Genomic DNA, 23,767 nt, shown 5'->3' with positions numbered 1-23,767 from the left:
GGGGTCATCTAAAGAGTTAAACAATGTTTTCTTTTGGCTCCACCAAATTCTGCTGTCCTCAAATTTACCAATTGAAGCTTGAAAACCTTGGAGACCCCTAGTGACCTCCTTTGAATTCCCGCATCTGCTACTAATGTGCTTCATTCTTTCTCCATTATGAAAGGCATCTCCTTGTTTTGCAGACCTAGATGGGAAGAGCTTGCAGACACTACATATTTCAGTGCAATCCTCCGTGCCTTTTAGAAGAGGAGGCCGCAGTCTGTAAGTATTCATGACTATTACTATCACTATTAGAACGAGGAGAGTTTTTGCTGCTTTTCCTGTATTTTGTATTATTAGAGTGTATGAGACTCAATATCATTGAAATAAATGTCTCCCGTGAGGCCTGAACACTACTATAAGATATCGAATATTTACAAATTTGTGTATGCAGCAGTTTTTAGATACCTTGCTAATGCAAACCATATCTTATGTGCATTAAGGTCCAGATGTGCGATTATATGTAGAATTTAGAAGGTCAGGCAAAGAGGGTCAGGCAGGGTTTTGATGAGATACATTGATAGTTTAGAACTTTTTTCTACTTTCTGTACGTTCTTCACCAATTGGACTTTTAAAATAAAGATCATTTCTGCTTAGCAAGTGAAAGCTTGGCGTTCAAGCATAGCAATATGGTTTGCTGAGTCAGAAAAGATTCTTTAAAATTCACTGGGCAACATGGAACAAGAGGAGTGAGAAAGCTAATACTGCTCATATTCAGTGTACAGCTCTGACCACCACATCAAATCCCTGTCATGGCCAGCCCAATCTCCAGACCTGAACCCCATTGAAAACCTCTGGAATGTAATCTAGAGGATGATGGATAGTCACAAGCCATCAAACAAAGAAGAACTGCTTACATTTTTGCACCAGGAGCAGTGTGAAAGACTGGTGGAAAGCATGCAAAGACGCATGAAAGCTGTGATCAAAAATCATGGTTATTCCACAAAATATTGATTTCTGAACTCTTCCTGAGTTAAAACATTACTATTGTTGTTTCTAAATGATTATAAACTTGTTTGCTTTGCATTATTTGAGGTCTGAGGGGGGGGTTTAAACAAATGACCTTAGTAACGCTGCTCGACCAGAGAATATGAGTGGTTCAGCCGGCATGCATGCTCGACTATGGCTCCATTTAAACTCCTCCTCGTGAGTGGCACGACTATTCATTATTTGGTTCTGTAGAAGGACGTAGATCTGGGGATTTATTATGATGGATTATAGGCTGAACTGGATGGACAAATGTCTTTTTTCGGCCTTACTAACTATGTTACTATGTTACTATGTTACTATGAAAGCACTGGGTTTTTTGTAATTTCAACCACTGTTTAACTTCGGAAACGTTGTCAGTAGTTTATAGAATAAATGAAAGATTTACATTTTACTCAAAAATATACCTATAAAGAGAAAAATCAGAGAAACTGAACATTTTGCAGTGGTCTCTTAATTTTTGCCAGAGCTGTGTAATATCGTGGCATTCTCACTTGACGGTGTCATTTAAAGTGCACCTTCATTTTTATATTACTATTTGATTTTTTCCTTGCATGTAAATGAAGGCTACATTTCGTCTACATTGGTACATGTAAGCAAAATATTTCTAAAGCTTTAAAGTAGACTTGTCACTCGCTTCCCATTACACATCTCTCTTGGAAATAATTGTATATAGAACTATATGAGAATTCTGGAGCTTTTTTTCTTATGTTGTGCTTCTCTGTTATTTCTGTTATGAAATTTATCCTGACTGTTCATCTAATATATTCATTTGTGCTCTCCATGATTTTCAAGATCCTATAGATGTGTACAGGGAATCTTGACCTGTGATGTGGATCAGAACCAGGCATGTCTTCATGGATTTTTTTTCGGATGCGCAGTCCACGAAAAAATGCAGACATGTGAACAGCTCCTTCGATTATAATGGGTACTTGTTCTATCCGTGAAAACCATGGATAAAACACGTACGTGAAGAACGGATGTCTGCATGTGGCCTAGTGTTCTTCTGTAGCCTACAGAAATACTGGTTCATTCCTCCTTTTAGTTTCTTGTAGTTATGAATGCTGGGTTGTTTTTTCCTATCATCTAGTTCAGATCTATTAGTCTTGTGAAAAGATATGCAATAGCAACATTCATACAAGAGCTTCAATATCTACAGAGATGATGGGAACTGTTGTTTCTATAGGTTCATCTATTTTATAATCAACAGAAATGTCAGTTCTGAGGTCCAGAGACTGCTCCGAAAACAAATATATATATATATTTTTTTACATAATATATCTTTGTGTAGCTTTCAGTAAAAATTATTATTATTAAAAATTATTATGGGTGTTCATATTTAAATTTAGATTTTTTTAAAAATATTATTTAATGCATTGGATGTAGCAACCAGTCAGATTATTAAGGCCGGCGTCACACACAGCGTAAAACAATACGGTCCGTATATTACGGCCGTAATACGCTGAAAAGTCCCGAAAAAAGTGGTCCGTAGCTCCTCCGTAGGCAGGGTGTGTCAGCGTTTTTTGCGCATGGCATCCTCCGTATGTAATCCGTATGGCATCCGTACTGCGTGGTTTTCTCGCAGGCTAGCAAAACCAACATACCGCTATAGAAGTGATCCATGTGTCCCAAAAAGAAAAGAAAATATATATATACTGTCTATATATATATATATATATATATATATATATATATATATGTCAGTAGACACATATATTAGAGAGAAAAGCCGGTAATTCAGTGCGGTGTACAGTAAAATCACACTGACAGCTTACAGTAGAATAGGTAGAATAAATGTGTACACATAGAATAGGTATATATATATATATATATATATATATGTCAGTGAGACACATATATGTATATATATTAATATTTATTCCAGCGCTATACAGCTTGAAAGCCGGTAATTCAATTACCGGCTTTTTCTTTCTCCTTCCTAAAACCCGACATGATTTGAGACATGGTTTACATACAGTAAACCATGTCTTCTCTCCATTTTTTTTGCAGATTCCACACTACTAATGTCAGTAGTGTGTATCTGCAAAATTTGGCCATTCTAGCTCTTAAAATAAAGGGTTAAATGGCGGAAAAAATTGGCGTGGGCTCCCGCGCAATTTTCTCCGCCAGAGTAGTAAAGCCAGTGACTGAGGGCAGATATTAATAGCCTGGAGAGGGTCCACTGTTATTGGCCCCCCCCTGGCTAAAAATATCTGCCCCCAGCCACCCCAGAAAAGGCACATCTGGAAGATGCGCCTATTCTGGCACTTGGCCACTCTCTTCCCATTCCCGTGTAGCGGTGGGATATGGGGTAATGAAGGGTTAATGCCACCTTGCTATTGTAAGGTGACATTAAGCCTAATTAATAATGGAGAGGCGTCAATTATGACACCTATCCATTATTAATCCAATTGTAGTGAAGGGTTAAATAAAACACAAACACATTATTTAAAATTATTTTAATGAAATAAAAACAATGGGTGTTGCAGTATTTTATTCAACGCCCAATCCAGTCACTGAAGACCCTCGTTCTGTGAGTAAAAAAACATAATAAACCAACAATATACTTACCCTCCGCAGATCTGTAACGTCCAACGATGTAAATCCTTCTGAAGGGGTTAAAACATTTTGCAGCAAGGAGCTGTGCTAATGCAGGCTGCTCCTCGCTGCAAAACCCCAGGGAATGAGGCTAAAAATAGATCAATGATCTATATTTAGCTTTATTTGCGGTGAGGCGCCCTCTGCTGGCTGTTCATAGATCGTGGGAAATTACCTAGAAAGCTCCCTGGCTTTCTAGGTAATTTCCCACGATCTATGAACAGCCAGCAGAGGGCGCCTCACCGCAAATGAAGCTAAATATAGATCATTGATCCCTGGCTTTCTAGGTAATTTCCCACGATCTATGAACAGCCAGCAGAGGGCGCCTCACCGCAAATGAAGCTAAATATAGATCATTGATCTATTTTTAGCCTCATTCCCTGGGGTTTTGCAGCGAGGAGCAGCCTGCATTAGCACAGCTCCTTGCTGCAAAATGTTTTAACCCCTTCAGAAGGATTTACATCGTTGGACGTTACAGATCTGCGGAGGGTAAGTATATTGTTGGTTTATTATGTTTTTTTACTCACAGAACGAGGGTCTTCAGTGACTGGATTGGGCGTTGAATAAAATACTGCAACAACCATTGTTTTTATTTCATTAAAATAATTTTAAAAAATGTGTTTGTGTTTTATTTAACCCTTTACTAGTATTGGATTAATAATGGATAGGTGTCATAATTGACGCCTCTCCATTATTAATTAGGCTTAATGTCACCTTACAATAGCAAGGTGGCATTAACCCTTCATTACCCCATATCCCACCGCTACACGGGAATGGGAAGAGAGTGGCCAAGTGCCAGAATAGGCGCATCTTCCAGATGTGCCTTTTCTGGGGTGGCTGGGGGCAGATATTTTTAGCCAGGGGGGGGCCAATAACCGTGGACCCTCTCCAGGCTATTAATATCTGCCCTCAGTCACTGGCTTTACTACTCTGGCGGAGAAAATTGCGCGGGAGCCCACGCCAATTTTTTCCGCCATTTAACCCTTTATTTTAAGAGCTAGAACGGCCAAATTTTGCAGATACACACTACTGACATTAGTAGTGTGGAATCTGCAAAAAAAATGGAGAGAAGACATGGTTTACTGTATGTAAACCATGTCTCAAATCATGTCGGGTTTTAGGAAGGAGAAGGAAAAAGCCGGTAATTGAATTACCGGCTTTCAAGCTGTCTAGCGCTGGAATAAATATTAATATATATACATATATGTGTCTCACTGACATATATATATATATACCTATTCTATGTGTACACATTTATTCTACCTATTCTACTGTAAGCTGTCAGTGTGATTTTACTGTACACCGCACTGAATTACCGGCTTTTCTCTCTAACAGCGCTGCGTATTTCTCGCAAGTCACACTGCTTGTCCGTGTGTAATCCGTATTTTTCACGCTTCCATAGACTTTCATTGGCGTATTTCTTGCGCAGTACGGTGACAAACGCAGCATGCTGCGATTTTGTACGGCCGTAGAAAGCCGTATAATACTGATCAGTAAAATACGGCAAATAGGAGCAGGGGCATAGAGAATAATTGTGCCGTATTTTTTGCGAGTTTTACGGACGTAGATTCTGCGCTCTTACGTCCGTAAAACTCGCATGTGTGACGGCGGCCTTACCTGCACGGAATCCACAACTTTAAAATTAAACTTATGCAGGCGAATAAGGCAGTTAGTTCCCTTTGACTTGGTGTTTATCCCATGAGAGCTAAATGTGTTTTCAATGTGAGCTCTTGATGGTATTGCCTGCAGTAGCTGCTTTGTGACAACAAGATACAATGTTATTTCAGCACTGATATTACTACCACATATACAGAGGTGCTAAATAAATGAACATTTGATGCAAATGCATGCAGTGTCAATCCAATGCTTTTATTTAGAATCATTTAATTGGCAATTGCAAGGGTCATACAAAAAGATAAGCAGATCATATAAAATTTTCATTTGCCAGTTTCGTCAAATTTTCCCCTAAAATTTGATTTGTGTCGAATAAATTTTCCGCAAATCTCAATATTAAAAAGTATCTAATTACCTAGAAGATAAATGATTAACACTCTGAGGGCTCATACTGAACCCATACTGAATGGAAGTAGTGGTGGAGGCAGAACAAAACAAAACGAAAAAAAAATATTATGGCTTGCCTGTGTTACAATGGAGAAGTCAGATTTCCTGTGACACACAAGCCTTGTATTCAGGATTTTGGGTTAAAAGCAAAATTAGCAATAAGGGGTTTAATACTGCTCACCTTGTTTGCAATGTGTAAAAAACAAAAAAAGCATTTTATTAAGTTGCTGTTACTGCAGAATATATCAAATCAATTAACAGTCACACTGAGGGAGTACGCAGATGCAGGACTTCCTTATATATTGCTTGAATCTCGGACTAATATTCACAGCCTGGCTGGAGCACTCACATTTTAAATCTGCTTCAGCACTGAATTTAGTACATAACAATTAGATTAGGACTTTTTCTATCCTTAGGTGGAATGGGCTCTGCACTCTGACCTCCTATGCCTTCACTGTATAAGCATAAAATGGCACACCTTGGCAGGTCCTATTCTTTTATGTTGACTGTGATAGCTCCCCTGATTGGCTGCACTAAACCATGTCATGTGATATTGGCAGGGCATTATGGAGAAGCCTGCACAGCCATTCCTGTTGTCATTAGCCCACTTGCTGAGTCTTCAGCAGAGTAAGGCCGGTTTCACACGTCCAGATAATTCCAGTACCGTACAAAAACGGTACTGGAGTTATCCGTTTGTCCGTGTGCACACGTGGCACATCAGTGTGGCACACGTGCGGCAAATACTCACCTATCTTCCGGATCCCTCGCCGCAGCGTCCTCGCCTGGCCGCATCGTCTCCTGTATGCGTTCACATGGGGCGCTCATTTACAGTACTGAACATGTGGCTCCGCCCCTTTGGCAGGTGGAGCCGCATATTCATGATTGTAATCGGCGGCCCCACGTGACCGCATACAGGAGAGGCTGCGGCCAGAAAAGGACGCTGCGGCGAGGGATCCGGAAGCTAGGTGAGTATTTTAATCACAGCGGGGTTTGGCACACGGAGACACGGTCCGCAAAAAATCAATGACATCCGAAAAAATGCATTGATTTTTAAGTGTCTACGTGTGTCAGTGGCTCCGGGTACGTGAGGAAACTGTCACCTCACGTACCGGAGACACTGACGTGTGAAACCGGCCTAAGAAATGGCACCAAACTTGACTCAAAGTCGATTCTCCATTGATTGTTCCACTCAACTCTAGTTGTGAACCAACCTATATAGTTAAAATCAAATTTGTAAATAGATGTATTAAATGAGTTGTCTCACAAACAAAGTACATTTTAATCAATAGATCTTAACCCCTTAGTGACAGAGCCAATTTGGTACTTAATGACCGAGCCAATTTTTACAATTCTGACCACTGTCACTTTATGAGGTTATAACTCTGGAATGCTTCAACGGATCCCGCTGATACTGAGACTGTTTTTTCGTGACATATTGTAAATCATGTTAGTGGTAACATTTCTTCGATATTACTTGTGATTATTTATGAAAAAAACGGAAATATGGCGAAAATATTTAAAATTTTACAATTTTCAAACTTTGTATTCTTATGCCGTTAAATCAGAGAGATATGTCATGAAAAATAGTTAATAAATAACATTTCCCACATGTCTACTTTACATCAGCACAATTTTTTTTGTTAGGGAGTTATAAGGGTTAAAAGTTGACCAGCAATTTCTCATTTTTACAACACCATTTTTTTTAGGGACCACATCACATTTGAAGTCATTTTGAGGGGTCTATATGATAGAAAATAACGAATTGTGACACCATTCTAAAAACTACACCTCTCAAGGTTCTTAAAACCACATTCAAGAAGTTTATTAACCCTTTACGTGCTTCACAGGAACTGAAACAATGTGGAAGGAAAAAATGAACATTTAACTTTTTTTTGCAAACATTTTAATTCACAACCATTTTTTTTATTTTCACAAGTGTAAAAACAGAAATGTAACCATAAATTGTGTTATGCAATTTCTCCTGAATACGCCAATACCCCATATGTGGGGGTAAACCACTTTTTGGGCGCACCGCAGAACTTGGAAGTGAAGGAGTGCCGTTTTACTTTTTCAATGTAGAATTGGCTGCAATTGAGATTGGACGCCATGTCGTGTTTGGAGAGCCCCTGATGTGCCTAAACAGTGGAAACCCCCCACAAGTTACACCATTTTGGAAACTAGACCCCTTAGGGAACTTATCTAGATGTGTGGTGAGCACTTTAAACCCCCAGGTGCTTCACAGAAGTTTATAACGTAGAGCCGTGAAAATAAAAAAAAAAATCGCATTTTTTCTACAAAAATGATCTTTTTGCCCCCAAATTTTTATTTTCACAAGGGTAACAGGAGAAATTAGACCACAAAAGTTGTTGTGCAATTTCTCCTGAGTATGTCAATACCCCATATGTGGGGTAAATCACTGTTTGGGCGCACCGCAGAGCTTGGAAGAGAAGGAGTACCGTTTTACTTTTTCAATGCAGAATTGGCTGGAATTGAGATCTGACGCCATGTCGCGTTTGGAGAGCCCCTGATGTGCCTAAACAGTAGAAACCCCCAACAAGTGACCCCATTTTGGAAACTAGACCCCCCATGGAACTTATCTAGATGTGTGGTGAGAACTTTGAATGCCCAAGTGCTTCACAGAAGTTTAGAATGCAGAGTCGTGAAAATAAAAAATATTTTTTTTCCACAAAAAAGATATTGTAGCCCCCAAGTTTTTATTTTCACAAGGGTAACAGGAGAAATTGGACCACTAAAGTTGTTGTCCAATTTATCCTGAGTACGCTGATGCCCCATATGTGGGGGTAAACCACTGTTTTGGCGCACAGCAGAGCTCGGAAGGGAAGGAGCGCTGTTTTGGAATGCAGACTTTGATGGAATGGTCTGTGGGCGTTATGTTGCGATTGCAGATCCCCTGTACCTAAACAGTAGTAACCCCGCACAAGTGACCCCATTTTGGAAACTAGACCCCCCAAGGAACTTATCTAGATGTGTGGTGAGAACTTTGAATGCCCAAGTGCTTCACAGAAGTTTAGAATGCAGAGTCGTGAAAATAAAAAATATTATTTTTTCCACAAAAATTATTTTGCAGCCCCCAAGTTTTTATTTTCACAAGGGTAAAAGGAGAAATTGGACCACTAACGTTGTTGTCAAATTTATCCTGAGTACGCTGATGCCCCATATGTGGGGGTAAACCACTGTTTGGACGCACGGCAGAGCTCGGAAAGGAGGGAGCGCCGTTTTGGAATGCAGACTTTGATAAAATGGTCTGTGGGCGTTATGTTGCGATTGCAGATCCCCTGATGTTGTGAATTCTGTGGCAGAGTTCACTCCTGTGGTCACAAGTGGTACTTCGGCTGATTCTCTCTGGGAGCTTCCGTTTGTGGAGGAAAGTGGTACTGCAGCTTCTGAGTTTCCTCCCTCAGGTGATCTGGTGAGGTCGTTAGCTGCTTCTCTACTTAACTCCACCTAATGCTTTGATCCATGCTTCCTGTCAATGTTCCAGTGTTGGACTTGTGTTTCTCTGGATCATTCCTGTGGCCTGCTGCTCTGCATAGCTAAGTGCTTCTTTGCTATTTGTTGCTATTTTTTCTGTCCAGCTTGTCTATTTGTTTTGCTGGAAGCTCTGGGACGCAAAGGGTGTACCTCCGTGCCGTTAGTTCGGTACGGAGGGTCTTTTTGCCCCCTTTGCGTGATTTTCTTTAGGGTTTTGTGTAGACCGCAAAGTTATCTTTCCTATCCTCGTTCTGTCTAGAATATCGGGCCTCACTTTGCTGAATCTATTTCATCCCTACGTTTGTCTTTTCATCTTACTCACAGTCATTATATGTGGGGGGCTGCCTTTTCCTTTGGGGTATTTCTCTGAGGCAAGGTAGGCTTATTTTTCTATCTTCAGGCTAGTTAGTTTCTCAGGCTGTGCCGAGTTGCATAGGGAGCGTTAGGCGCAATCCACAGCTGCCTCTAGTTGTGTTTGGAGAGGATCAGGAATTGCGGTCTACAGAGTTCCCACGTCTCAGAGCTCGTTCTATTATTTTGGGTTATTGTCAGATCACTGTATGTGCTCTGATCGCTATGTACATTGTGTTACTGAATTGCCTATCACAACAGTACAGGAAGCCAAAAGTACTAATGATTCTCAATAGAGGGAAAAAAGAAGTTCTGAGACCATTTTTTTTCCTTTGCACTGTGATTTGTCTTTTTTTTCCCCTAGACATTTGGGTGGTTCAGGACACAGGTGTTACAATGGACATTAAAGGTCTGTCTTCATGTGTAGATCAGCTCACGGCAAGAGTTCAAGATATTCAAAATTTTGTGGTTCAGAATTCTTTGTTAGAACCGAGAATTCCTATTCCAGATTTGTTTTTTGGAGATAGAACTAAATTTGTGAGTTTTAAGAATAATTGTAAACTGTTTCTGGCTTTGAAACCTCGCTCCTCTGGTGACCCAGCGCAACAGGTTAGGATCGTCATTTCTTTTTTGCGTCGCGACCCTCAGGACTGGGCATTTTCTCTTGCGTCAGGAGATCCTGCATTAAGTAATATCGATGCGTTTTTCCTGGCGCTTGGATTGCTGTACGATGAGCCTAATTCAGTAGATCAGGCAGAAAAAAATTTGCTGGCTCTTTGTCAGGCTCAGGATGAGATAGAGCTATATTGCCAGAAATTTAGAAAATGGTCCGTGCTCACTCAATGGAATGAATCTGCGCTTGCAGCCATTTTCAGAAAGGGTCTCTCTGAAGCCATTAAGGATGTCATGGTGGGATTTCCTATGCCCGCTGGTTTGAATGAGTCTATGTCTTTGGCCATTCAGATCGGTCGACGCTTGCGTGAGCGTAAATCTGTGCACCATTTGGCGGTATTACCTGAGATTAAACCTGAGCCTATGCAGTGCGATAGGACTATGACCAGAGTTGAACGGCAAGAACACAGACGTCTGAATGGGCTGTGTTTCTACTGTGGTGATTCCACTCATGCTATCTCTGATTGTCCTAAGCGCACTAAGCGGTTCGCTAGGTCTGCCGCCATTGGTACTGTACAGTCAAAATTTCTTCTGTCCGTTACCTTGATATGCTCCTTGTCGTCGTATTCTGTCATTGCGTTTGTGGATTCAGGCGCTGCCCTGAATTTGATGGACTTATGAATTTGATGGACTTTGATGGATTATGCTAAACGTTGTGGGTTTTTCTTGGAGCCCTTGCAGTGTCCTATTCCATTGAGAGGAATTGATGCTACACCTTTGGCCAAGAATAAGCCTCAATACTGGACCCAGCTGACCATGTGCATGGCTCCTGCACATCAGGAGGTTATTCGCTTTCTGGTGTTGCATAATCTGCATGATGTGGTTGTGTTGGGGTTGCCATGGCTACAAGCCCATAATCCAGTATTGGATTGGAATTCCATGTTGGTGTCCAGCTGGGGTTGTCAGGGGGTACATGGTGATGTTCCATTTCTGTCAATTTCGTCATCCACCCCTTCTGAGGTTCCAGAGTTCTTGTCTGATTACCGGGATGTATTTGATGAGCCCAAGTCCGATGCCCTACCTCCGCATAGGGATTGTGATTGTGCTATCAATTTGATTCCTGGTAGTAAATTCCCAAAAGGTCGACTGTTTAATTTATCCGTGCCTGAGCACACCGCTATGCGCAGTTATGTGAAGGAATCCCTGGAGAAGGGGCATATTCGCCCGTCATCGTCGCCATTAGGAGCAGGGTTCTTTTTTGTAGTCAAGAAGGATGGTTCGCTGAGACCGTGTATAGATTACCGCCTTCTTAATAAGATCACTGTTAAATTTCAGTACCCCTTGCCATTGTTATCTGATTTGTTTGCTCGGATTAAGGGGGCTAGTTGGTTCACTAAGATAGATCTTCGTGGTGCGTATAATCTGGTGAGAATCAGGCAAGGCGATGAATGGAAAACTGCATTTAATACGCCCGAGGGTCATTTTGAGTATCTAGTGATGCCGTTCGGACTTGCCAATGCTCCATCAGTCTTTCAATCCTTTATGCATGACATCTTCCGTGAGTACCTGGATAAATTCCTGATTGTGTACTTGGATGACATTTTGATCTTCTCGGATGATTGGGAGTCTCATGTGAAGCAGGTCAGAACGGTTTTTCAGGTCCTGCGTGCTAATTCTTTGTTTGTGAAGGGATCAAAGTGTCTTTTTGGTGTGCAGAAGGTTTCATTTTTGGGGTTCATCTTTTCCCCTTCTACTATCGAGATAGATCCGGTTAAGGTCCAAGCCATCCATGATTGGACTCAGCCAACATCTCTGAAAAGTCTGCAAAAGTTCCTGGGCTTTGCTAATTTTTATCGTCGCTTCATCTGCAATTTTTCTAGTGTTGCCAAACCATTGACCGATTTGACAAAGATGGGTGCTGATTTGGTCAATTGGTCTTCTGCTGCTGTGGAAGCTTTTCAAGAGTTGAAGCGTCGTTTTTCTTCTGCCCCTGTGTTGTGTCAACCAGATGTTTCTCTTCCGTTCCAGGTCAAGGTTGATGCTTCTGAGATTGGAGCAGGGGCTGTTTTGTCACAGAGAGGTTCTGGTTGCTCAGTGATGAAACCATGCGTTTTCTTTTCCAGGAAGTTTTCGCCTGCTGAGCAAAATTATGATGTGGGCAACCGAGAGTTGCTGGCCATGAAGTGGGCATTCGAGGAGTGGCGTCATTGGCTTGAAGGAGCTAAGCATCGCGTGGTGGTATTGACTGATCATAAGAACTTGACTTATCTCGAGTCTGCCAAGTGCTTGAATCCTAGACAAGCTCGTTGGTCGTTGTTTTTTTCCCGTTTTGACTTTGTGATTTCGTACCTTCCGGGCTCTAAAAATGTGAAGGCGGATGCTCTGTCTAGGAGTTTTGTGCCCGACTCTCCGGGTTTATCTGAGCCGGCGGGTATCCTCAAGGAAGGAGTAATTGTGTCTGCCATCTCCCCTGATTTGCGGCGGGTGCTGCAAAAATTTCAGGCTAATAAACCTGATCGTTGCCCAGCGGAGAAACTGTTTGTCCCTGATAGGTGGACGAATAGAGTTATCTCTGAACTTCATTGTTCGGTGTTGGCTGGTCATCCTGGAATCTTTGGTACCAGAGAGTTAGTGGCTAGATCCTTTTGGTGGCCGTCTCTGTCGCGGGATGTGCGTACATTTGTGCAGTCCTGTGGGATTTGTGCTCAGGCTAAGCCCTGCTGTTCTCGTGCCAGTGGGTTGCTTTTGCCCTTGCCGGTCCCGAAGAGGCCTTGGACACATATCTCTATGGATTTTATTTCTGACCTTCCCGTTTCTCAAAAGATGTCAGTCATTTGGGTGGTCTGTGATCGCTTTTCTAAGATGGTCCATCTGGTACCCTTGTCTAAATTGCCTTCCTCCTCTGATTTGGTGCCTTTGTTCTTCCAGCATGTGGTTCGTTTGCATGGCATTCCAGAGAATATTGTTTCTGACAGAGGTTCCCAGTTTGTTTCGAGGTTTTGGCGAGCCTTTTGTGGTAGGATGGGCATTGACTTGTCTTTTTCCTCGGCTTTCCATCCTCAGACTAATGGCCAGACCGAACGAACCAATCAGACCTTGGAAACATATCTGAGATGCTTTGTTTCTGCTGATCAGGATGACTGGGTGTCCTTTTTGCCTTTGGCTGAGTTCGCCCTTAATAATCGGGCCAGCTCGGCTACCTTGGTTTCGCCGTTTTTCTGCAATTCTGGGTTCCATCCTCGTTTCTCTTCAGGACAGGTTGAGTCTTCGGACTCTCCTGGTGTGGATACTGTGGTGGACAGGTTGCAGCAGATTTGGACTCAGGTAGTGGACAATTTGACCTTGTCCCAGGAGAAGGCTCAACTTTTCGCTAATCGCAGACGCCGTGTGGGTCCCCGACTTCGTGTTGGGGATCTGGTTTGGTTATCTTCTCGTCATATTCCTATGAAGGTTTCCTCTCCTAAGTTTAAACCTCGTTTTATTGGTCCGTATAGGATTTCTGAGGTTCTTAATCCTGTGTCTTTTCGTCTGACCCTCCCAGATTCTTTTTCCATACATAACGTATTCCATAGGTCATTGTTGCGGAGATACGTGGCACCTATGGTTCCATCTGTTGAGCCTCCTGCCCCGATTTTGGTGGAGGGGGAATTGGAGTATATTGTGGAGAAGATTTTGGATTCTCGTGTTTCAAGACGGAAACTCCAGTATCTGGTTAAATGGAAGGGTTATGCTCAGGAAGATAATTCCTGGGTTTTTGCCTCTGATGTCCATGCTCCCGATCTTGTTCGTGCCTTTCATGTGGCTCATCCTGGTCGGCCTGGGGGCTCTGGTGAGGGTTCGGTGACCCCTCCTCAAGGGGGGGTACTGTTGTGAATTCTGTGGCAGAGTTCACTCCTGTGGTCACAAGTGGTACTTCGGCTGATTCTCTCTGGGAGCTTCTGTTTGTGGAGGAAAGTGGTACTGCAGCTTCTGAGTTTCCTCCCTCAGGTGATCTGGTGAGGTCGTTAGCTGCTTCTCTACTTAACTCCACCTAATGCTTTGATCCATGCTTCCTGTCAATGTTCCAGTGTTGGACTTGTGTTTCTCTGGATCATTCCTGTGGCCTGCTGCTCTGCATAGCTAAGTGCTTCTTTGCTATTTGTTGCTATTTTTTCTGTCCAGCTTGTCTATTTGTTTTGCTGGAAGCTCTGGGACGCAAAGGGTGTACCTCCGTGCCGTTAGTTCGGTACGGAGGGTCTTTTTGCCCCCTTTGCGTGGTTTTCTTTAGGGTTTTGTGTAGACCGCAAAGTTATCTTTCCTATCCTCGTTCTGTCTAGAATATCGGGCCTCACTTTGCTGAATCTATTTCATCCCTACGTTTGTCTTTTCATCTTACTCACAGTCATTATATGTGGGGGGCTGCCTTTTCCTTTGGGGTATTTCTCTGAGGCAAGGTAGGCTTATTTTTCTATCTTCAGGCTAGTTAGTTTCTCAGGCTGTGCCGAGTTGCATAGGGAGCGTTAGGCGCAATCCACAGCTGCCTCTAGTTGTGTTTGGAGAGGATCAGGAATTGCGGTCTACAGAGTTCCCACGTCTCAGAGCTCGTTCTATTATTTTGGGTTATTGTCAGATCACTGTATGTGCTCTGATCGCTATGTACATTGTGTTACTGAATTGCCTATCACAACACCCTGATGTACCTAAACAGTAGTAACCCCCCACAAATGACCCCATTTTGGAAACTAGACCCCCCAAGGAACTTATCTAAATGTGTGGTGAAAACTTTGAATGCCCAAGTGCTTCACAGAAGTTTAGAATGCAGAGTCGTGAAAATAAAAAATATTTTTTTACACAAAAATGATTTTGTAGCCCCCAAGTTTTTATTTTCACAAGGGTAACAGGAGAAATTGGACCACAAACATTGTTGTACAATTTATCCTGAGTACGCTGATGCCCCATATGTGGGGGTAAACCACTGTTTGGGCGCACGGCAGAGCTCGGAAGGGAAGGAGCGCCGTTTTGGAATGCAGACTTAGATAGAATGGTCTGTGGGCGTTATGTTGCGTTTGCAGAGCCCCTGATGTACCTAAACAGTAGTAACCCCCCACAAGTGTCCCCGTTTTGGAAACTAGACCCCCCATGAACATATATAGATGTGTGGTGAGAACTTTGAATGCCCAAGTGCTTCACAGAAGTTTATAATGCAGAGTCTGGAAAATAAAAAATATTTTTTTTTCTACACAAAAGATTTTGTAGCCCCCAAGTTTTTATTTTCACAAGGGTAACAGGAGAAATTGGACCCTAAAAGTTGTTGTCCAATTTATCCCGAGTACGCTGATGCCCCATATGTGGGGGTAACCCACTGTTTGGGCGCACGGCAGAGCTCGGAAGGGAGGGAGCACCATTTGACTTTTTGAGCGCAAAATTGGTTGTCGTGTTTGGAGACCCCCTGATGTACCTAAACAGTGGAAACCCCCCAATTCTAGCTCCAACCCTAACCCCAACACACCTCTAACCCTAATCCCAACCCGATCCATAATCCTAATCACTAACCCTAACGATAATCACAACCCTTACCCCAAAACAACCCTAATGTCAACCCTAACCATAACCCTAATCAAAACCCTAAATCCAACACACCCCTAATCCTAATCTCAACCCTAACCTCAAACCTAACCCTAATCCCAATACACCCCTAATCACAACCCTAACCTTAACCCTAATCCCAAACCTAACCCTAATCACAAGCGTAACCCTAATGCCAACCCTAACCCTAATACCAACTCTAATCCAAACCCTAATCCCAACTCTAACCCTAACTTTAGCCCCAACCCTAGCCCTAACTTTAGCCCCAACCCTAACCCTAGCCCTAAGGCTACTTTCACACTTGCATCGTTTGGCATCCGTCGCAATCCGTAGTTTTGGACAAAAAACGGATCCTGCAAATGTGCCCGCAGGATGCGTTTTTTGCCCATAGACTTGTATTGCCGACGGATCGTGACGGATGGCCACATGTCACGTCCGTCGTGCACTGGATCAGTTGTGTTTTGGCGGACCATCGGCAGAAAAAAACGTTCATTGTAACTTTTTTTGTACGTCTCGTCCGCCATTTCTGACCGCGCATGCGTGGCCGTAACTCCGCCCCCTCCTCCCCAGGACATAGATTGGGCAGCGGATGCGTTGAAAAACTACATCCGCTGCCCACGTTGTGCACAATTTTCACAACGTGCGTCGGTATGTCGGGCCGACGCATTGCGACGGCCCCGTACCGACGTAAGTGTGAAAGAAGCCTAACCCTAAATTTAGCCCCAACCCTAACCCTAAATTTAGCCCAAACTCTAACTCTAAATTTAGCCCCAACCCTAACCCTAAATTTAGCCCCAACCCTAACCCTAAATTTAGCCCTAGCCCTAACCCTAGCCCTAACTCTAACCCTAGCCCTAACCCTAGCCCTAACCCTAACCCTAACCCTAGCCCTAACCCTAATTTTAGCCCCAACTGCTCTTCTCCTGCCGGCCGGCAGATGGCGACAGATGGCGGGCGCACTGCGCATGCGCCCACCATTTTCTTTTCCCAGGAAGACGCCGGCGGCCAGGAGGAGCAGCAGGAGGACCCAGGGACACCGGGAAGTATGGCAGGGTCGCCGAATCCCTCTATTTCTCTGTCCTCTGATGTGCGATCACATCAGAGGACAGAGAATTACACATTACTTTTTTTTTTTTTTTGTGGTCGTCGGTAAACAGTTAATTACCGGCGATCGCAAAACAGGGGTCAGTAAAACCGACCCCGATCATGTTCTTTGGGTTCTCGGCTACCCCCGGCAGCCGAGACCCCAAAGATTCTCCTGGTGCCAGCCGGCGGGCGCACTGCACATGCGCCCGCCATTTATTTGCCGGAAAAAGATGGCGGCGCCAATCGGGAGCCACGAGGAGCACCGGGGGAGACAGGTAAGTATTGGGGGGCTATCTGGGACCCCTTTTCTCTGTCCTCTGATGTGCGATCACATCGGAGGACAGAGAAATTAAAAAGAAATCGCGTTTTGGTTTTTTTTGCGATCGCCGGTAAACGGTTAATTACCGGCGATCGCAAAACAGGGGTCGGTAAAACCAACCCCTATCATGTTCTTTGGGGTCTCAGCTACCCCCGACAGCCGAGACCCCGGAGAAAATCGGACTCTGGGGGGCGCTATTTACTTTTTCCACAGCGCCGTTAATTAACGGCGCTGTGGTTTAAAGGGACTCTGTCACCTGAATTTGACGGGACTGGTTTTGGGTCATATGGGCGGAGTTTTCGGGTGTTTGATTCACCCTTTCCTTACCCGCTGGCTGCATGCTGGCTGCAATATTGGATTGAAGTTCATTCTCTGTCCTCCATAGTACATGCCTGCGCAAAGCAATCTTGCCTTGTGCAGGCGTGTACTATGGAGGACAGAGAATGAACTTCAATCCAATATTGCAGCCAGCATGCAGCCAGCGGGTAAGGAAAGGGTGAATCAAACACCCGAAAACTCCGCTCATATGACCCAAAACCAGTCCCGCCAAATTCAGGTGACAGGTTCCCTTTAAGTAACCCTTAATGGCCGCCATTAAAAGGCGTATCGGCGGTCGTTAAGGGGTTAAAATAATAATAAGTTCTACAATTGGATATGTTAAACAATGTTCTTGTGCTGAGATAATCTTATAAATGTGCACTTGTCATGTACTGTGTAGTGGCTGTGTCAGACCATGCAGAGCTGCTCAAGTTGATAGTCGGCAGAAAGCACAGCTCCTGGCCAGGGGGATAAGCATAAGTCAATTATGAAATGAGAGTATATAAACAAAACAGCAGGGGCTGTATACTCTGTATTGTCATGATAGCATACATCCTAATACAAACCAAACCATATATATATATATATATATATATATATATATAAATATATAATATAACGCTGGGAGCGTCACTCTGTCCGAAGCCTTTATAGACTGCGCAGGAGCGACACTTCTAGCGTTACATTATAGAGTGTCAGAAAAAAAAATGGCGCCGGAAGGCGCGGACTGCCGGGAGCAGGGGGTCGGGAGCAGGGGGACACCGTGCACATAATTGCGCCCTGATTATGCTGTGGCACTTCATGCCACAGCAATTTGTTACTTACGCCATTCTTTTCCGCCGGCGTTTTCTTTGTCCTCCTGCTGCCGGAATCGGCGCCTGCGCAGTCCGCGCTTTCCGGCGCCATTTTCTTGAACACACACTGCAGTGTGTCTTCAAGAAAATGGTGCCAGAAAGCGCGGACTGCGCAGGCGCCGATCCCGGCAGCAGGAGGACGAAGAAAATGGCGGCGGAAAGGAATCAGGTGGTGCCAGTAACAAATTGCTGTGGCATGAAGCTGTGGCACTTCATGCCACAGCTATTTGTTACTTACACCACCTGATTCCTTTCCACCGCCATTTTCTTGGTCCTGCTCCCGGAATCGGCGGCTACCCAGTCCGCGCTTTCCGGCGCCATTTGCAGTGTGTCTTCAAGAAAATGGCGCCGGAAAGCGCGGACTGCGCAGGTGCCGATTCCAGCAGTAGGAGGACCACGAAAATGGCAGTGGAACGGAATCAGGTAGCATGTGCACAGGATCCCGCCCTCATTATGCTGTGGCACTTCATGCCACAGCGACTTCTTACTTTTAGGCCCCCTGACTCCGGGCCATGAATTTCTCCCTGCTCCTACAATCGGCGCATGCGCAGTCTGCGCTTTCCGGCGCCATTTTGTTGGAAACCTCAGTGTGTCTTCAAGAAAATGGCGCCAAAAAGTGCAGACTGCGCAGTCGCCGATCCCGGCAGCAGGAGGACCAAGAAAATGGCGGCGGAAAGGAATCCGGTAGCGTGTGCACAGGATCCGCACATGACAGGATGGGGACGCAGGATGGAGCAGCACATGACAGGATGGGGACGCAGGATGGGGCAGCACATGACAGGATGGGGACGCAGGATGGAGCAGCACATGACAGGATGGGGACGCAGGATTGAGCAGCACATGACAGGATGGGGACGCAGGATGGAGCAGCACATGACAGGATGGGGACGCAGGATGGAGCAGCACATGACAGGATGGGGGCGCATGATGGAGCAGCACATGACAGGATGGGGACGCAGGATGGAACAGCACATGACAGGATGGGGACGCAGGATGGAGCAGCACATGACAGGATGGGGGCGCAGGATGGAGCAGCTCATGACAGGATGATGACGCAGGATGGAGCAGCTCATGGCAGGATGGGGATGCAGGATGGAGCAGCACATGACAGGATGGGGACGCAGGATGGAGCAGCACATACCAGGATGGAGACCATATACCAATATAAATGCTCGCCACCCGGGCGTAGAACGGGTTCAATAGCTAGTATATATATATATATATATATATATATATACATATATATATATATTGTGTATATATTTATATTTAATACAGAGTTAGATAGCAGAAAAGCCGGTAATTCAATTACCGACTTTTCTATAGAACACCGGTTCTCGTAAGTCACACGCATGGTCCATGTGTAATCCGTATTTTTCTCACCCACATAGACTTTCATTGGCGGATTTTTGCGCAATATGCTGACAAACGCAGCATGCTGCGATTTTCTCAGCCCGTAAAATACGGCCGAGAAATATATGGCAGATAGGAGCTGCCCCATAGAGGAACATTGGTCTGTGTGCAATGCGTTGTTTTTGTGCCTCTCATACGTCCGTATTCCTCTCTAGTGTGACCCCGGCCTTAGATTGGATTAAATGGACACAGCAGCCTTTTAACATTTAATACAAATAGTTTAAACAATAACCTCCCAGAAGGAGTGGTCCTCGTAGCCCCAAAACTATAAATCACAGTTTTAATAATCCTACCTTGGCCCCAGGTTGAGTCTTACCTCTAGCCGCTATGCACCAGCTCAGAGGCAGCTATTCACCAACCTGGCCAATATCCAAAAAACATTGACAAGTCCCCTATTAATCCCTTCCGTGGGATTATTTAAACACCCATCCACTTGAATCCACCCAGGGGGTGTCCAGGACCTCTTGAGATCTCCCACCTTCTGATCCACCATTAAACAATTCCACCAACTTCGAGGACCTCCCCCCATGCCACACTGCCCTGACCTAAATTTAGTTATATTAATAACAATAAACCAATAGTCAATCTACATCACAATGATCCCTACACTACATAGAACTGAAACAAAATAAAACACATCCACAAACCTCAGCCCCAAATAAGGGAGGGTGGGTGTTAGCTTCTTAACTCTGTCAGGGGGTACCTATAATGGCTACCTACACTAAGATGCCTGACCCTTTTATATTACTGCCCCATAACCCCACCTCTAACCTATTCTACCCTCCAAGACTTTACCCCAGCTCCTCCTATAAACCAATCTGTTAACCCCCAATCTTCTAAATATCCATTCAGCTCACTATATTCCCACGTCAACTCTGTCATGTCGGCCTCCCTTCAAGGCCAGGGGACACGCATTGCCTCTCTTGACATATATGAGGTTTGCGTGACTCATGTGAGCTTCAATTCTTAACCTTTTAGTCACATAATCCCCTCCTGATCTTCTATACTAAAAGCCCAATAAACACACCACACTTAGATTGGATTAATTGGCCACAGCAGCCTTTTATTAACCTCTTCACCGCGAAGCCTGTTTTCACCTTAATGACCAGGCCAATTTTTACAATTCTGACCATTGTCACTTTATGAGGTCATGACTAGAGTTGAGCGACTCTTACTTTTTTAGGATCGAGTTGGGTTTCTCGAAACCCGACTTTCTCCAAAGTCGGGTCGGGTGAAATCGGCCGATTATTGCGAAAAGTCGGGGGCCGACTGAAACATGAAACCCAATGCAAGTCAATGGGGAATCGAAGTCGGCAGCGAGTGGAGGACAGGAAAACACCTACAGTGCCCATTTTAATGGTAAAAACATCAATTTGTATTACTGAAGCTTGTCAATCTTAATTTACTTTATAATAATAATTAGGCATTGAAAATAGGGGGTCATTTGGCTAAAGTTGTGGGGGGGTAGGGCTGGCTCAAGATTTTCGTGGGCCCAGGAAACGTGGAATACATCACGGCGGTGGAGCAGGGAGAGGTAAGTATTTCAACTTTGCAAGTGCTGCGATCCTGAGCAAGCAGGGGGGGCCCACTAGTTGGCACTGGCACAGGGCCCCTCATAGTACGGCGGTGTGTTTAAAGGCGGGCGGCGCCCTCCACTGCCAGAGACACTTTTGCGTACTATGAGGGGCCCTGTGCCAGTGCCAACGTGTATGCCCCCCCCCCCCATTCTGATGAAGGAACCTGCATTTTCATCTGCACCTTCCTCTTTGTCCCCGTGTAAGGTGCTATAGTATGCGGGAAGGGGAACCTGACTTTCAGCAGGGTCAGATTCTGGCTGTGTAGAGTGCAAGGGGAATGTAGTGGTCTGGGATCAATGTACCAGCAGACTCATATAGCAGTGGCTGGGCAATGGGCAGGATGAGGAGGAAACACAGATATAGGCCCAAAATAAAAATGTAGGCTAAAAGCAGTTCAAAATTGGTAACAGGACTAAACAGGCGGCATAGCTTTGTTCAGTGGAGGACAACTGTAATGAGTGGCGCAGACAGACTTAGTAGGCCTAAAATAAAAAAGTAGGCTAAATGCAGTTCAAAATTGGTAACAGAAGTACACAGGCGGCATAGCTTTGTTCAGTGGAGGACAACTGTAAGGAGTGGCTGACACAGTTACTAGGCACAAATAAGTAAGTAGGCTAAATGCAGTACAAAATTTGTAACAAAAGTACACAGGCGGCATAGCTTTGTTCAGTAGAGGACAACTGTAAGGAGTGGCTGACACAGTTACTAGGCCCAAATAAGTAAGTAGGCTAAATGCAGTACAAAATTTGTAACAAAAGTACACAGGCGGCATAGCTTTGTTCACTGGAGGACAACTGTAAGGAGTGGCTGACACAGTTACTAGGCCCAAATAAGTAAGTAGGCTAAATGCAGTTCAAAATTGGTAACAGGAGTACACAGGCGGCATAGCTTTGTTCAGTGGAGGACAACTGTAATGAGTGGCGCAGGCAGACACAGGTAGTAGGCCCAAATGATAAAGTAGGCTAAATGCAGTTCAAAATTTGTAACAGGAATACACAGGCAGCATAGCTTTGTTCAGTGGAGAACAACTGTAATGAGTGGCACAGACAGACACAGGTAGTAGGCTCAAAATAAAAAAAGTTGTCTAAATGCAGTTCAAAATTGGTAACAGGAGTGCACAGGCGGCATAGCTTTGTTCAGTGGAGGACAACTGTAATGAGTGGCTGACACAGTTAGTAGGCCAAAATAATAAAGTGGGCTAAATGCCAAAAAATAGTTCATAAATAAACAGGTGGCATAGCTAGGTACAGGGGTGCGCTCATCTGCTGAGTAGCAGACAGTGGTAGTTGGCGCAAAGTATTAACTGGTCTAAATGGAGGCCATGGCCCCTGTATATTTTTACTATCATCTATCATTTCAACGAAGTTGTATTGGCAGTGCCATTGAAGGATTTAACAGCACAGACTACACAGTGGTGGAGCAGGGAGAGGTAAGTTTTGCAAGTGGTAGAGCACTGTTCGAGCTGGGGGGGAACACTCTCTCGTGGGCGGTGGTACAGGCACAGGGCCCCTCATATTACGACGGTGTGTCTGACGTTGGTTGTGCACCACCACCGTCAGAGATACTTCATTGTACTATGAGGGACCCTGTGCCAGTGCCATCGCCCAAGAGTGGGCACACCCACCTGTCCAGGCAAACGGCACTCGCATGGGTGCTTGCCCCAAGTAGTGACCACGACCCTGTGGGGGGAGTCAGTCCTTTTAGGGAGGTATAAAAATGGTCTATGGTGGACATTCAGCAGCTACAAATGGAGGAGCAGTCAGTAAGAGGAGGCCAAAAGCAAGACATTTTTCAGGCAAGCTACGTGTCAGCAGGGGAAGGTGGGGCAAAATAATTTGAAATCCATGATTGGTTCATTTTAATGAAGGTTAGATCATCAACATTTCAGGTAGCCAGACGTGTCCTTTTTTCATTCAGTATTGAACCAGCAGCACTGAAGAATCTTTCTGATAGCACACTAGCAGCTGGGCAAGAGAGCTTCTGTAATGCATATTCTGACAATTCAGGCCAGGTGTCTATTTTAGATGCCCAGTAATCAAAGGGGAATGACCTGTGAGGGAGAACATTGATAAGAGAGGAAAAATAGTTCGTAACCATACTGGACAAATGTTGTCTCCTGTAACTTTGAACCGATGCAGCAGTACCTGTCGTGTCTGCGGTCATTGCGAAATCACTCAACAACCTGGTCATAAAACCCCTCTGTCCAACGCCACTTCGGATTTGTGCACCTCTAACACCTCTGCCATGTTGCCCCCTACAGCTCGTGTGAGAACCATCACCGCCGCTGTGTGCTGGGAATGCCTGAACCAAATGGTCTACAAGAGTTGCTTGTTTGGTAGCCAATATTTGCTCAAGGTTCTCATGTGGCATGACATTTTGTAATTTTCCTTTATATCATGGATCCAGGAGGCAGGCCAATGAGTAATCATCATCGGTCATCATTTTGATAATGCGGGGGTCCCTTTTTAGGATACACAAGGCATACTCAGCCATGT

The 23,767-nt window shown here is 44.4% G+C and overlaps 1 protein-coding gene across 3 annotated transcripts in view; it reads left to right on the top strand.

Annotated features, from left to right (window-relative positions):
- TIAM2 (TIAM Rac1 associated GEF 2) overlaps positions 1–23,767 on the top strand; it is an 810,124-nt gene that overhangs the window by 137,879 nt on the left and 648,478 nt on the right. For all 3 annotated transcript variants that reach the window (XM_069769403.1, XM_069769402.1, XM_069769404.1), the window contains exon 2: positions 183–261. The gene's annotated coding sequence lies outside the window, so the exon portion shown is untranslated. The remainder of the gene's footprint in view (positions 1–182; positions 262–23,767) is intronic.

This window comes from Ranitomeya imitator, chromosome 5 (assembly GCF_032444005.1).
Source record: "Ranitomeya imitator isolate aRanImi1 chromosome 5, aRanImi1.pri, whole genome shotgun sequence".
Classification (NCBI taxonomy): Eukaryota; Metazoa; Chordata; class Amphibia; order Anura; family Dendrobatidae; genus Ranitomeya; species Ranitomeya imitator.
The sequence above is the reverse complement of the archived record's forward strand: the minus strand, read 5'-3'. Positions and strand labels throughout refer to the sequence as shown.